The sequence below is a fragment of the Diadema antillarum genome, unplaced genomic scaffold, assembly GCF_040938485.1.
Source record: "Diadema antillarum isolate AM-2024a unplaced genomic scaffold, OU_Dant_1.0 seq00000162_RagTag, whole genome shotgun sequence".
Taxonomy (NCBI): Eukaryota; Metazoa; Echinodermata; class Echinoidea; order Diadematoida; family Diadematidae; genus Diadema; species Diadema antillarum.
The window spans coordinates 972,271-989,046 of record NW_027271233.1 but is presented as its reverse complement, the minus strand read 5'-3'; positions in this window follow the sequence as shown (position 1 = coordinate 989,046).

Sequence of the window (16,776 nt, the reverse complement as noted above, 5' to 3'; positions counted from 1 at the left end):
CTTAAAAAAAAAAAAATCTTAAAAAATGTTCGCTTGTTTCAGTTGTTGATGTAAAGCCAATATCTAATGCAGCTGGGAAAATAAGTGGATTTTTATTCCTGTGAATTCAAGTGTGTTACTCCTGATATTTGTATCCCACGATCATCCTGTGAAAACTAGTCTCGTGCACCCATGTTTTTTTATCCCAAACAGACAACGAAGCACCAACAATCTCCAACTGTCCATCCAACATCACACTGTCAACCGATGCCGGCTCTAACGAGGCTTCAAACGTCACCTGGGTGGAGCCGACCGCTTCGGACAACACCGGCTCTGTGGGCTTTGCCGGCACTCGTAGCCCCGGCAGCTCCTTCCCATTTGGAGTCACCACTGTCTACTACGTGGCTGTAGACCCATCAGACAATACTGCCGAGTGCACATTCCTTGTCACGGTTACAGGTCAGTACAAAGATTACCGGTACCTGTACACATAAACCAATATTGCTCTTAAGCATTTACATGTAGATTAAGGGGGGGGGGGGATGGCGCTGTCATGGATGTTTCTTTCTTTCTTTCTTTTTTTCCAAGGGGCTCCTAGATTCCACTCATGTACCTCCATGACTCCAATGCAATTATGTTGTAGTCCTGATGAACTATAGTGATGCTGGTATCTGCATATTTTACTGTGCTGTATTGAAATAGTAAGTAGTAGTATTGAAATATGTAATCATATACAGGTGGAGTTACCTGTAGTCATTTTTTATTTACACAAGTAGTCTTGGAGTTACACTGTATGGCTATGCCACATTGAGCTTCAAGCATCAGCTTTCTGCTCTCTCTTAGGTTGTTACACAATGTTGCACAAAAACTTCATTTTATTTTTTGAATGTCATTTTCTCCCTTCAGATGATGAGAACCCAACATTCTCATTCTGCCCACCTTCCGTCGCCGTGGCAACGGATGCAAATGTGAACACGGCAGTGGTGGAATGGACTCTACCTTCTGCAAATGATAACACGGACGTTGACACCCTCACATCTGCGTTCACATCGGGCCAAATGTTTCCAATTGGGAGCACCTTGGTGATTTACAATGCCACTGACCTGGGAGGGAATACAGCTGAATGCTCCTTCTTTGTCAATGTGACAGGTAGGTGCAAAGAGTGACAGATAAAACCTTTGTAATGCACCATAGGGAAGTGTTCTGTAGAGCATTCTTTGCATACTTCTCTGAACCACATTGTAGATTATCTACTCTCTGAAAATGATTTTGTTTTTCCAAACCATCTTACATTGTTTTTTATTCAAATTAATGAAATTCTTGTGTTGAGTTGTTTTAATTGCAACTGATTGACAAATTGCCCTATATCAATGTAAATAAGCACCTAATTATTCAGTGTTAAGGAGTAGCCATGATAAAAAAAGGCCATTCTGTTGGAGTATGTGTGCCTATAACTATTTCATAATGACTATTACTTAAGGACTGATTACTTCAATGGTTCTTTATGTAAAAATGTGGGGCAATTTGTCAATTGTTGTATTTCACTTCATTAGTTTACATTATTTTGAGAACAGGTTGTAAACGTAGGTCATTTTCTTATCATTTAGAAATATGATTACAGGAAAAATAATAATCCTGAAAGGAAATCTGAAATTGCAAGTACAGTTTCTGATACTGTACTTGGTAGATGCAAACCTACTGCTATATTGATAAGCAGCATCTCCCCAAACTTGTCACTATCATTGTATGTGATTGCAACCAAATAGATACTGAGAGTCCAGCGGTTGTTAGCTGCCCATCAGACATCAGTGTGTCTGCTGACGCCGGAAACGATAACACCACAGTGTCATGGACCCCACCGGTGTTTACTGATAACAACGGGAACGTCACAGTGTCATCCAACTTTGATTCGCCTGTGGTGCTCGGTGTAGGATCCTACACCGTGAACTACACCGCTGTGGATTCTGCGGGGAATGTGGCTGAATGTGTCTTCTCTGTGACAGTAACAGGTATTGTATGTGTACATTGTATGGTCAGGGGATGGTTCAAGGGGTTTTGAAATGAAACTGCATTTTCCAGTGAGTGACTAAAGCATAATTATGTATGTAACAAATTTCTTATACTACCTTATGTATCATCACAGTTATCATTTTGAACAAGAATCGTTTACAAACCTTGTGTGATTTTGGATATCTGTCATGGCAGCATTTCTTCCTTTAAATTTGTTGCTATGATACTAGCGTAAGTAAGATGTGCAGTTCCATAATAAAAGTTTGTAAAATTTTCTATTTTTTACCTAGTCCAGTGGAATATAAACAGATCATGGTATATTTATCGTCATCGATTATTTTTACTCTGCAGAAATGAATATACGTTGTACTGCAGTGAACATTTGACTGTTTAAAGGATGACAACATTGGTACCGGTACACATAAAACAAGGGACACTGTAGCATGATGACTTTTTTACAATCTTTCTTCATGTAGATGATGAATCACCAATTATCACCTGTCCGCCAAGCATTGTCAATGTGACTGATCCTGGACTGGCTGTGGCTGCAATCTCCTGGTCTGATGCGGTTGCTACAGACAACACTGGCCCACTCAATGTTACAGCAGACATTGCTAGTGGATCTAACTTCAGCGTGGGTGTGACTACAGTCACCTACTCAACAGTAGATCCGTCCGGCAACACTGCATCTTGCTCATTCGCTGTCACAATTTCAGGTATCTTAATGTCCTCATGACCTAGCTTGCTTTCATTTTCTGCTCCTTGTAATATTGTTTAATGGGATGTTGCTGTAAATGTTGTTGTAACATTATTTATTACGTTGCAAAATTTTTGTTCACAACATATCTGTCATACCTTGCTTTAGGTTTGCAGCTGTGTACATGGTAGGTGTCAAAATAAAAGGGTTAACTGAAAATTCTTGAGGTGTATGGTAAGCTGTAGAGAGATGGACTTTGCTCATTTCTTTTGCTGTTGTTTTCTTCAGACGCCGAGCCACCAACAATCGTGGACTGCCCCTCAAACATCACCCTGCCTGCTGATGTAGGATCCATCTCCACCAGTGTCAACTGGACGGTGCCTGTCTTCAGTGATAATGCCGGCACAGTGGCCGTAGCTGACTCTCATCAGCCATATGACACTTTCTACATGGGAACCACCGAGGTTTCCTATGTTGGGGTTGATCAGGCTGGAAATGAGATTGCTTGCATCTTCTATGTGACTGTCATCGGTAATATGCAATGGCCAATTTGGCTCTTTATAATTCATTGAATGTAAAACCTTACGTATGCTTTCTGTTTGATTAGGATGTACAGCATGAGGTATTGAATATGTTTGTATATTGTCAGGTGGTTTACAGTTAATTTTTTCATGGAATGTTCCCAAAAAAAAGAAGAAATGCATGAAGTTTCTGTTGTTGCTATATGACTATTTTTGTTCAGCACTTATTGAATTGAGAATTTAGATGAAAGAGAAAATGGAAATAGAAGTAAAGTTGACACCCTTGCGTGGTAAACTTTACTTCCCTCAACAACAACAGCAAAAATGGAGAAAAGTAATGAGCTGCGAGTTTAATCCTTAGCTGGCAACTCTGATATCAAGCTTAATAACAGTACATGTGCCCTTCTGTTAAATTTTAATGTTTGTTTTTGTTTCAAATTCTTGCGTCTTGTGAGCATGTGAGCACTCTCTGTAATTGTAAATGCCCTGAAAATGATTGTGAGTTCAGATGCATTGAACAGGGAGACAGGCAAGAAAACGTTATACATCAACACAATGGTAAGAAGCTTTGCTATGTGACTGGCTGGTGTTAATGATTTCCACAGTGATAGCACTTGAAAGATCACACTTTTTGCCATGTGCACTCATAACAAGTATCATGCATACACCAGCATACACCATTAGAAACCACAGGGGTAGCATCTCAAGCACAGGCAAATCAAATGTAGGCTGATGAAGGGCTTCCTTGTATCCCGATGCACAATGCCCTCATATTCTGGTGCATGCAGTTGATGTAACATGATTATTTTATACAGGTAGATGTAAGATCACATGACTCTGGCTGGAATTCACAAAGGGGGTTTAAATTTAGACCATGGTTTAGATTTAGTCCATAGACAAAAATTAGTGTGAAATAGGCATACCTTTTTTGACATGTGCATATCAGAGCGCTTTGGTTATTGGACATCTGTCCCTGTACACATCTGTCACATGTTTTTACTTACTCAAGACAAACTTTGCATAAACCATGGTCTAAATATAAATAAGTTTTGTGACTTTTGGCCTTTATGTTTATCAATGGTTCTTCTTGTTCAACCCATATTACATTTGAAGTATTCTTCTTTCAATTCTGTTCACTTATATTTTGACTTCCTTCTATGTTGTCTGATGATAGATGCGGAGCTGCCAGTCTTCGCCAATTGTCCATCAGACATTACAATGATAACAGACCCAGGCCTGTCCAATGGTGTGGTCACATGGCCAGCAGTGGTCGCCTCCGACAATGCCGGTTTGCCGACTGTCCAGTCAGACTATTCTCCTGGCGATACTTTCCCACTTGGAACGACGACGGTGTCGTACAATGCCACAGACTCATCTGGAAATACGGCATACTGTGAATTCAATGTGACCGTCACAGGTGTGTTTTTAGCCTCTCACTCAGATAATAGGGAGCTTTAGATTTTAAATGCGCGGACGTTCAGAGGGAAAAAAACATGTTCTTAGCGTGCGCAGAAGCGCGCGTCAAGTCGATCTATTTTTAGCTTGCGTCGCCTGAGTTTTTCACGATGCGTACTGGGCTGTTTTTACGTCCGCACAGTTTGCATCGTAGAGAGCTACTTCGTGCACCGATCATATGGGGCGTGATTTTATTTTTTATACTTTGCGTCCCAGCGTAATCTAAAGCTACTTTTCAACGCGACGCAGGGGAGAGGAGAACGTCCAGCGCACTCGGCGTCTCAAACGTCCGCACGTCAAAATCTAAAGCTCCCTAATGTGAATTTGGGAATAGACAAAACAAAAAAACAAAGCTTGAACAGAAGATTGTGCATCAGCATATTTTTCACATGGTGACATAAAGAACAAATGTTGTGGAATCATGTAAAAAGCTGCAAGAAGCCTTGTTGAGAATGTGGAGGATTAGAATTTCAATATTTTTTAGCTTTGTGCACACTCTTTGTTGCTGGATATAGAAAATACAGCAAAACAGAAATATACTGAGGAATGAATGTTAACAAAGAGTGAAATGGCTTTACTACAAGTTGTATGTTCTTATGAAGATTGTGCTTTTTCAACCTGTTCAAAACCGCTAAAATTAGATCTTCTATGACTCGGTGAGTATTTAAACAGTTGCTTGATCTTTGTGTTGTCTATTCAAGGAGAAATATTTTGAATCAAAGAAAAATCCTAGCCGCACAATTATATGCCAGGATGCATAAATGCTATTGACTTACTCTTACTAATGAGTTGTATATAACCTTTATTCACCGGACAGACAATGAACCTCCAATGTACACCGGCTGTCCCTCCGACATCACCCAGTCAGCTGACGTGGGCCTAGTCAACACCTCCGTCAGCTGGGTGGCACCCAATGTCACAGATAACTTGGGCCAGATGGGTCTCACGACCTACGTCAACATCAATCCACCTGTCACGCTCCCAATAGGGGTCCACGTCATTAACTACACCGCTGTCGACGAGTCTGGATTGACGGCCCAGTGCCTCTTCATTGTTACCATAACAGGTACTGCAGCTAGCTTGATATGGCAAACCTTTATACTGTTTCCAATGTCTTAGGTTTTCTTTTTCCAATATTGAATAATTTGGTTTGATTGTTTGATACAAAACATAACTGTATCTTTGGTTCGTGTTTGTTTGGAAGTAAAGTTCCACGGTCAATTATGATCCTATTTCCTGGAAGATCGTGATGATTTCCTCCAACTCTAAATGGAAAGAGACTAATGTTGTTTACCTGGTATGGATGATATTCCATACCATGTCTGGAAAGATAGCAGTTCTTGCTGGTCTGTAAATCTAATATCATTATTAGTTGCTTTTTCATGCAAGCACTTTATTGCTGTCGTAGGAAATATGAGATAGATTCATATGGACTGTGTTTAATGTTTTTAGAAAAAATCACACAAATTTGATTTGTTTTGTTTTTCCAAAGATGATGAATCACCAACTATCACCTGTCCACCAAACATCGCCAATGTGACAAATCCTGGACTCGCAGTGGCTGCAATTTCCTGGTCTGATGCGGTTGCCACGGACAACACTGGCCCACTCAATGTTACCGCAGACATTGTCAGTGGATCCAACTTCAGTGTCGGTGTGACTGCAGTCACCTTCTCAACAGTGGATCCATCAGGGAACACTGCATCCTGCTCTTTCAATGTCGTAATCAGAGGTTTGTGTCATATGACGGTGATTTCAAGTTGTTGTTTTTTTTGCAATATTACTTCTTTCTAATGATATTCAGTACATCTGCCCTGTCACATTGAAATACTTGCTTTGTGAAGTCAATAATGAATACTTGGTGAGAAGAAAATGTAATACAATGTGATGTATATTTTTCTATTTTTTGAAGTACATTGGAATATTGTCATAACAAGGACCTAAAATCTGTGACAATAAATCAGGTTTCTCTCTGTAACAGGCTTAAAATAAACAACAAAAAAAGTTGGAACCTGCAAAACCACTTTGTGAAAACAAAGTTTTTTTTTGTTGCATCTGACAGCTTTGTAACAAGGTTCCACTATATGCTAGTGCTGCGCAAAGTTATAGTTTGCTTGGGTTTACATTGACTTTCTCCTACAGATGAAGAGAAGCCACTCATTGTCGGCTGCCCAGCAGACATCACGGTCAACATCAGCGATGCCAGCACCTCGGCCAATGTCTCCTGGACGCCGCCAGTGATCTCCGACAACTCGGGCAACGTCATTGAGGTCGTCTCGACCCACCCCGGGTCCACCTTCGACTTTGGCTCCACCACGGTGGTCTACAGGGCACAGGATCTGGCAGGGAATGTGGAGACCTGCCGCTTTGTTGTCGCAGTCATTGGTGAGAGTCACTTAGCATTCCGAATTTCTCACTGCATGAATCTCTTATAACATCAGAGGTGAAACTTTGACGTGGTAGTTAGTGTCAGGCTTTAAAGTGTGAACAAAATACAGACTCTTTTTTCGGGAAGGCATCTTGCAAGATTGCTAGTATGCACCTTTCATGCTTCAATAGTGTTGCAGCACCAATACAAGATCAAGCTTCATGTACACATTGTGTGCAATTTTATTCAGATCATATCCAGGCATGAAAATGTCCCAGCCAGCTACTCAATAGCCATGATACTCTTCTCAAGTGGAAAAAACAAATAACAACAAACACATGTACTTGTTGTAGAACAGCAATGGACTTGGTTAGGCTTTTAAAGACTTCCCTTTGTTCAGAAACAGTTTTGCTAGAATCCTTCATTTCTGACTCTTTGTTTTGTGTTTCAGATCAAACTCCACCGACTATTCGGGGCTGTCCTAGTGATTTGAACGTCACAACTGATCCAGGCTCAGCCACGGCAGTAGTCTCCTTCCAGGCCCCCAACATCACCGACAACCAGGGCACGCCTTCCATCAGCATCAGCAAGCAGCCAGGCACCAACTTTCAAGTGGGCGACACCAGGGTGACATACACTGCCACTGATGTCTATGGCAACGCAGCAACCTGCAGTTTTACCGTCACTGTTTATGGTACGTCCTTCCATGCTATCACTATAGCAAATGCTTTTCTCGAGAACTGTATATTTCTCAATCATCTCCAATCCAGCAGAATATTTTCCACCCTTTGAAATGCCCCACTCAAAGAAGCCTGTCACTACAACATGAGACTCCATTGCTTTGCTTTGCAGATGAAGAGGCCCCCGTTTTCACAGGCTGCATAGCAAATGTGAGTGCTCCAGCTGCTTTCGGCTTGACCAGCGCTGTGGTCAACTGGACAGCGCCCACAGTCACGGACAATACCGTTGCCGTGACGCTGACCCCTGACATTCCGTCCGGCAGCTCCTTCAATCTTGGTACCACTCTGGTGACCTACACTGCCCAGGATGCCTATGGCAACACTGCTCAGTGTTTTGTCTATGTCTACGTGTTTGGTAAGGAGAATTGCCAATACATTGTTTTATTATGGAGATCTTTGCTACCTTAATGACACCATTTATAATGTATTGGTTTCAATGTACAATTTGTAGAATCTAATGCTCTTAACATATTGTTTGTTGCCAATATTATTATGCAATTTTACCTCATTTATTAGGATTCGCCTATACAGGTTTATCAAAGAATGATTATACTATTGTTATTAGACTTTGTATGAACCACATTGTATTGACTATGAATTGAAACAAAGTCTAAAAGTATTGCTTTGCTATTTTTTTTAGTGTTTTTGTAACTATCATTCCACTATTAAGGACAATTAACATGCAGTATATTGATGTTGTTTATAGTGTTACTGCTATATACATTGCTTCGGTTGTTCAATTTGTAATATGAAAGTTTTGACTTGATGAATGATAGACGACCAGCCGCCAACGTTCCGAGGCTGCATTAACACTACCATCGTTCAGAACACTGATCCAAGCAGTGCCACAGCAGTGGTGACCTGGACTCCACCCTCTGGCCAGGACAATGCTGGCATGCCCACGGTGACATCAAACTATAACCCTGGGCAGAGTTTCCCTGTGGGAGACACTGTTGTCACATACATTGCCACAGACAGCTCTGGCCAGACTACAAACTGTTCTTTCATGGTCTCAATCTCTGGTATGTGAATGAACTTGGCTGTCATTTATATTTTATTGTCTGTATGTGCCGCTGCACCTGAACATTTGAATTGTAAAATTCTTTGTACAATGTACAGAACATACAACTGTAGCAGCACAGTATTTTGAAAATAAAACTCCCAGCTCGATGTTTAGGAAACTATAGTTTCAAACCTTTTTGCAAATTCCCCTTTGTATTTATAACAGCGCTGTAACATGCAGCATGTGTATGATATCATGCAAGGAGATTATCAGTATGTTATGTTTGCATACATTTCTTATCAAATATATGTGTAGGCATTCAGGCAACTATCATGTGTTGTCTTGTTTTTTATGTGTTTTGTATATTTGTTTTTGTCTTGCATTTTGATTCCTAGCATTTTAACTGTTTCTCTAATAATTTCAAACTTTGATTCTTTCAGTAGTGAATATGTAATTTGTTTCTTGACCATTACTGTCTGTCCAAATGAAATCTCTGACCCACAGACAATGAGCCGCCAAGCTTTACGGGCTGTCCACCTAACATCACCATGGATCCCGGTATGAGCCCTTCTGCCAATATCAGCTGGATGGAACCAGTGTCTTCAGATAATGTGGGAGTGGTCATTAGTAACCAGAGCCACGCCTCTGGTGACTCTTTCTCCTTGGGAGTGACGACGGTGACATACACAGTGGAAGATGCAGCAGGAAACACCGCTGTGTGCAGCTTTGTAGTGTCCCTGGTTGGTAAGTGTAACAATGGTACAGTACTGTAGCTGATAAGTTCTCAACGGCAATTCCATTACTTTTACAAGTGTATTTACTGTAGACAATAACAAGGTTAAAATATGTATGTGTACCAGGTGGTACTTGCTCTTCTCATATGCTTTATGAATGCTCTCAAGTTTCTGAAGTATGTTTTGAAAGAAATTTGTGGCGATTGATGTCAATAGCAAGGGCGAAATACTGTATGTACAAGATGGTACTGACTCTTGTGATTTGCTTTATGAATGCTTTTAAGTTTCTGAAGTATGTTTGAAAGAAATCTGTGACCATTGATTGCCATACTGAGGAAGAAGTGAAAGAAATAAATGGAGTTTCTATTGTAATTGCAGTGTAAGCAGATTTGGATCTGTCTATCCCACTTCTCCTTTTTGCTTTCAGTGTAGATGAAAAATAAGATGTTTGATATCCAAGCTATATACTCAGCCAGGGACTTTATTAGCAGTTGATGCTTTTCTCCATTTCTAATTGAAAGTACCTAATTATCCTCACATGCACATCCCAGATACAACACCTCCTGTCGTCAGTGGATGCCCATCCATGGTAACAGCCAGCCTCCCTGCTGACAACAGCACTACGGCAGTATTCTGGACAGAACCGACTGCCGCCGATGCCCTTGGCTCGGTGACGGTGAACCTCACCCACGCCAATGGCTCCGTCTTTCAGCTTGGAGTGACTACTGTGGTGTACACGTTTACAGATGACAGCGGGAATGCTGCCACCTGTTCATTTGATGTCACGGTTGTGGGTAAGAAGAAAAATGCAAGGCTAATGCGAGGCTCCTGTATGTTGATGAGTAATCAGTACCAAAAGTGATTTTAATAAATTGAGGATGAGTCAATTATGCCATAACAAACACTTGCAAGTTACACCTGCATGAATATTCTCAGGTTTAGTCTTCAATGGGTTAGAAAGTTGTTCTCATTGAGTTGCACATTGATGCAACCCTCATCTGTTGACAGTGTCTAATCCTCCTTCAGTGATAACCTTGTAAAGTGTAAAGGCCTTCTGTCTGAAAGAACAAATTAATTACAGTATGCAGCTTTTTGAGCAGACTGCTTTTGCAATCCTGTGGCAACAGGAGATATACAAAACACATAGCATTGATTATTTTTTTCTTTAGTATCATGTATACATGTATCTTTACTACAATTTAATTTGGTGTATGGACAATCTGTTCCTGATGAAAAGTAAAGTCATTCTATAATGCATATTTTGCTCATGGACGTGCTTCATTGGTATGAGTATAATTGCATTTCAGCGAGCATGCAAATGTGAAATCAGAGATACAACCTCTCCGACGTGTAGTTGTAAAAGATGTGTGAACTGTGCTTAACATTTAACAGATACCATACCTCCAGTGGTCACTGGTTGTCCAAGCAACCAGACAGTGGAGCCAGATAGTCGTTCCCTCAGTGCTGTCGTGAACTGGACAGAGCCTACCTTCAGTGACAATGCAGGCCAGTTGAATATCTCCAGTACCCACACACCTCCAGCCACCTTCATGCCTGGTGGGACGCTGGTGCTGTATCAGGCAGTGGATGGCTCTGGCAACGTTGCCATGTGCTCTTTCTACATTACTGTTGAAGGTAATACAGTCAAATTATTGAGTCTGTGTGTGACTTACAGCGTACACTTCCCTCACATGAATAAATTTGATTTGAATATGTCTGGATCCAACACTGATGTTGAATGCATGGGATGATTTTTTTTTTTCAAGAAGGGAGAAATTACACAATGCAAAACGAATGCCACCAACAAACCAGCTCATACATGAGAATAGTATTCAAATCTATTTAAGTACTCTGAGGGTATACACACCAGTCGAAGTGTAATTGTATTTTATGCAGTTCTTAACAATATGGAAGGGATATATTTTGCATGTCAGGTTGTACAACGTATGTGCAACTGACATTTTGCATCACAAAACCCTTCTTGATAAGATTGATTTTGCAAAGTTCTGAAGAAAACTATATCGAGTCAGCGAAAAGCAAGCAGGCATTGGATGTACCGGTGTGCGATTGGTGAGATCCTGGAAACTTCAAATTTGTGCTCTCATCTTGAATCAATTTACAGATACCATCCCTCCTGTTCTGAGCAACTGTTCAGGAAACATCAATGTGACCACTGATGCCGGGCAGGCCACAGCTAATGTGAGCTGGCCAGAGCCCCAGGCTAGTGATAACAGCATCCCACCCAGTGTCTCAGTCAGCAAGGCATCCGGAACCCTCTTCCCCATTGGTGACACCACGGTGGTGTATACAGCAACGGATGCAGCCAGTCTGACCACCACCTGTTCATTCATTGTCACTGTCAGGGGTGAGTTGCCAGGGAGATCTACATGTACAAGTGTACTCCCGCAAATGAGATATGTGCCACAATGGAAGTTAGGGTTGAATTTGATCAGTCTTTTTTGTTTTGTTTTGTTTTGTTTTATTTTGTTTTGTTAAATGTTTCCTGAAAGGTTGATTGTAATGTAGTACGACTTGTTGCTCAAAAGAAAAAAAAATTATCCAAAAAATGTTCAAGAACTTTTTGAACGTCACAGTTGTAAACAGTATAATGTAGCTATCACTGGATTTTGTGTAAATTGATTTGCTTAACATGACTGCTGTAATGGAAGTTAATGCACCTATTCGAGCAACCACAGGACTTGGACTAAGACTCAGACAAAAGGTGCGTTCATCTACAAATTTCCTGAGGTAGAATCATGATCCTAAACGTGTTTGATGCATTTTCAGACAATCAAGATATGTGAATGTGTTTTCAAAAGTGTTTGGAAACGCTGATTCGAGATGCCATTCAGAAGGTGATTTGAAAGGCATTTGAGACCTTGATAGCCTTTTCGTGAGTAGATAAAGCAATGCTGTTTTGAAACAGGCTTATACAATGTATCTCTTGAGCTGCCAGGTCGCCATAGCAACAAATAAAAGAGAAAACAAAAATTGTAGGCCTCAGTTGACCTATACTTCCCAGGTCACATAGCACAAAGCAGCACTGCAGTGACAATACTATGGCATCTCTCCCCTATGGATAAAAATAGATTAGGTTCTCCCACATATGTTCGTACATAGGTACCTTAACCCGTTGAGGACGAGTCCTGAGTATACTCGGGCAGGTGTCTATGGGAAATGCGTGTTGTAGCAAAATTAGTCCGTCCTCAACGGGTTAACTTTATTACTTAGTGACTATGAGCCCAAGAACAACATTTTGGTTGTCTGCAAGAGGAAAGGTTTGTTTAATAATGTAAACGCTGTTTGCTTTTGTTCTTTCCAGATGAGGAAAATCCGACATTCTCTGGATGCCCATCTTCGGTGAACTTGACCCTGCCTTCTGATTCCAGCACCGTCAATGCTTCGTGGAGTGAGCCAACAGCGGCCGACAACAGCGGCAGGGTAACGGTGTCCTCCACCCTCTCACCGTACACACCGTTGGGCTTGGGCTCCCAGACAGTGACGTACACTGCTGTGGACCCTTCAGGAAACCAGGCTGTCTGCAGCTTTACCCTCTCTGTGCTGGGTGAGTTTCTCCTTTTGCATGAAGCAAATGACTGTGTGAAAACATCAAGAACTTCCACATCAGTGAAAGGGGAAGTCGGTCTACTAGTGTAATAAAAGAGGAGGGGCTGTGTTATCTGCGTGTATGCTCCCATTCCTGTTTGAAAATGAACCATTTCATGAACCATTTCATAGCCATGGTACCTAATCCTAAGGTCCAAGTAACTATGACAACTGCAGTCAAAAGAAAGAGCGACAGGACTGCATTGAATTGGATCATTTTGAGTAACACAGTTACCTCGTAGCTCTTGATGTTTTATGCGAGGAACATTTCAGAATGAAGCACTGTATTACAAATTAAAAATGTATTTATACATCTCTGGTGATCTCAGTGTGGAATGTAGACATTTTCACAACTGAGAAGGAGTGACAGAATGGTTTTGATAATATCATGGCACAGAAAGTATCTTTACAGGTAATTTGTGTTTTGTTCATCATTTCACTTTGCAGATCAATCACCACCAGTGTTCAGTAACTGTCCCTCAAATATAACTACCTCTACCGACGCGGGCAAGTCATTTGCTGTGGTCAGCTGGGATATGGTCAACGTGACCGATAACAGTGGCTCGGTCACTTCAATGTCTGACGTCCTGAGTGGCTCCAATTTTGCTGTTGGCCAGACCCAGGTGACCATCACTGCAGTGGACGGGTCAAGCAACGAGGCAACATGTGTCTTCACCGTCACTGTCATAGGTATGACAGTCAAACCCATTCTGGGGTTCTCAAAACCATTTCTGAACCTCTTGGCCTATACCCCAAAGGGTGCTAGAGGCATAATGTCTTTGGATAGTCTGTCTGTGTGTTTTCCGTTGCATTTTGTTTTTATCTTTCACTTTTTTCTGGAATGAGATTGCAGCCTCCAATATCCAAGTTAAAATTAAGGTGAAGGTAGGGCAGCATCGATATACTGAGATGAATTCTAAATTTTGATGTGCGGAATGAATGTTGTTGTGATGTCAATGGTTGTCTAGTATACTTTGATACAAGTGTAAATTCCTATAAAGATACTGTAAATGTGCCTGTACCTGTATAGTTCATGTATATCACTTTTTATTTTGTGCTTTGTGATACTGGGCAGTTAAACTTTAAGCATAACAAAGTATAACTTTTAACATTTCCTGGCAATTGAGTATACATTGTAAGTTTGTTTTTGTGACAGAGCCCATCGTAATAAAATTATTTTTTCTCTCTCTTTCAGATGATGAGCCACCTGTATTCATCATCTGCCCTAAGGATGTCACCCAGACCCTGGCCACGGATGCCTCTACACGAGTGGTTCGCTGGGGCTTGCCCGTCGCCACCGACAACACCGTGGTCTACACCCTGTCATCCAATAAGACGTCGGGAAGTCCCTTCAGTGTGGGAGACACGGTTGTACAGTACATTGCCACTGATCAGTATGGCAACACCGACCTCTGCATATTCACTGTCACCATTCTTGGTGAGTTAAAGGGATCGTACAGTTTTGGTTGAGACCTAATTTCAGGTTTCTAACATTTTTTGGTGATATAATGAGAAACCTCTTATGAAATATGAAAGAGCATGTAATTTTATAAGAAATTCAACGTTTATTTGATGAAAATTGGTTTTGAAATGGCTGAATTATCCAAAAAAGAGCGATTCTAATAAAGTGTGGGACCCACACTTTATTACGATTGCTTTGTTTTACTTTGTTTTTGGATGTTTCAGTCATTCCAAACCCGATTTTCATCAAATAAACTCTGAATTCCTCTTAAAATGGTATGCTCTGTACTATATCATAACTGTTTTCTTGGTATCTCGCAAAAAGTTAAAAGCCCAATTCTCATCTCCACCAATACTGTAGTATCCCTACTTTTCTATCCCTATTTTTCTATTCCCCTTATTGTGATCAAATAAGTTACTTGTGTGCAACTGCTCTGAGTGTTTTCACAGTTGTCAGTGAAGATGCAATTGCAGTGGATTTTGAGTTGTGGAGTTTTTATGAAATGTTCATCTATCCGTGTGTTTTACAGTTTGTAGATTGACCAGCCTGAGAGATATGTTAACCATTCAGTTTGTAGTGACTCTACATTTAGCATTGGAGTGCTGTGTAGATGATTGAGCATATTAGCATTTAATTGACTGCACCATCCCATTTTAATTTCTTTGCCTCTCACATTTTTTTTTTTAATTAACAGACACGCAACCACCTGTGTTTACCAGCTGCAATGTCTCCACAATAGAGCAGTCGACAGATATGAACCTCCCCACAGCGACCGTGATCTGGTCCGAGCCAACCGCATCCGACAACTCGGGTCAATTCACCCTAACCTCAAACTACTCGCCCGGCGACAGTTTCTCTGTAGGCACCAACAATGTGACATACCTGGCCACTGATACTGGAGGCAACAATGCCACTTGTTCCTTCACCGTCATCATCTCAGGTAAACATTTACCCTCCAGTAAAATGGTTTTGTAAAATTGCATTTTCTCTCTTTTTGATGTGTCCCTCGCCTTTTGCCTATTTCTTTTCCACCAGCCCTTCAGTTGCAGTACATTGTTTGGTCTCAAACAGAAGTTAACTAATTTGAATTATCGTATTCTCATTGTGATGATAATGAACTATGAAAATATTCATTTTTTACCCTTTTGAGTGTGACTGGACAATGCCATGATCAATGTAAAGATATACCTGTAAGGGAAATAAGATATTAACTAGCAAAGAAAGCCTGTTGTTACTTCAAGCTACAGTGTCAGCTCTGGCACCCAAAGTATTATGATTCAAATGCATTCTTCAGGCAAAATTTCGCCTTAAGATGCTCTTACAGGTAGGATTTGTTGAATTTCTACACCTGTTTTATGGTCATAAAAATATATTGCAGAAGAAAGTGGCAAGCAGTAACTTATTTTTTCATCTCTTCCCTGTAGACACGGAGGATCCACGCTTCGACTCGTGTCCCATGATGATCCTCACCTCTCAGGACCCCGGGGAGGCCTTTGCTACCGTCTCCTGGCAGGTGGACCCCGTCGACAACGTGGGCGTGGTCAAGGAGATGCCTTCCCATGTCAACGGCAGCCAGTTCTCGCTGGGCACCACCCTCATCACCATCATGGCCTTTGATGCTGCCGGCAATATGGGCATCTGTGTGTTCCCCATCATTGTGCAAGGTGTGTAATAACAGCTGTGGGAAGTTTCACCCAATGACCCTACAGTACATTTCCTTTGATCGCTGTTTGGGAGCTACTTGTAGCTTCTTTAATCACAGACCTCACCACTGACAGAGAATGAATATACACAATCATGCTAGGAAATATCCACAAATATGTTGTCTGCTTTTCTGTCATGCTAATTTTATACCAGTGCCTGTTACCAGGAGCCAAATTCTTGACAAGGTGTGTGTGCAGTACACTCTGGTTGCTTTATGAGGCATTTTGCCCTTACAAAGGTACCTAGAGTTTTCAGTGTTGCATGATAGCTACTAACATGTACTTTCATTTAGTTACAAAATTGTGAATATAAAAAACAGAAAGTGATATCCAATATGATATCTTTAAAGTAAAGAAGAAAAAAAAGTGACTCAGATGTATGTGTAGGATACAGCAAGTACTTCATTGAATCATTTGAGTAATTTTTTAAATATTAAGGACTAAAAGAGGGGACTATGGTCATGTATGCATATGTTGTGAGCAATGGCTTGAGACCAT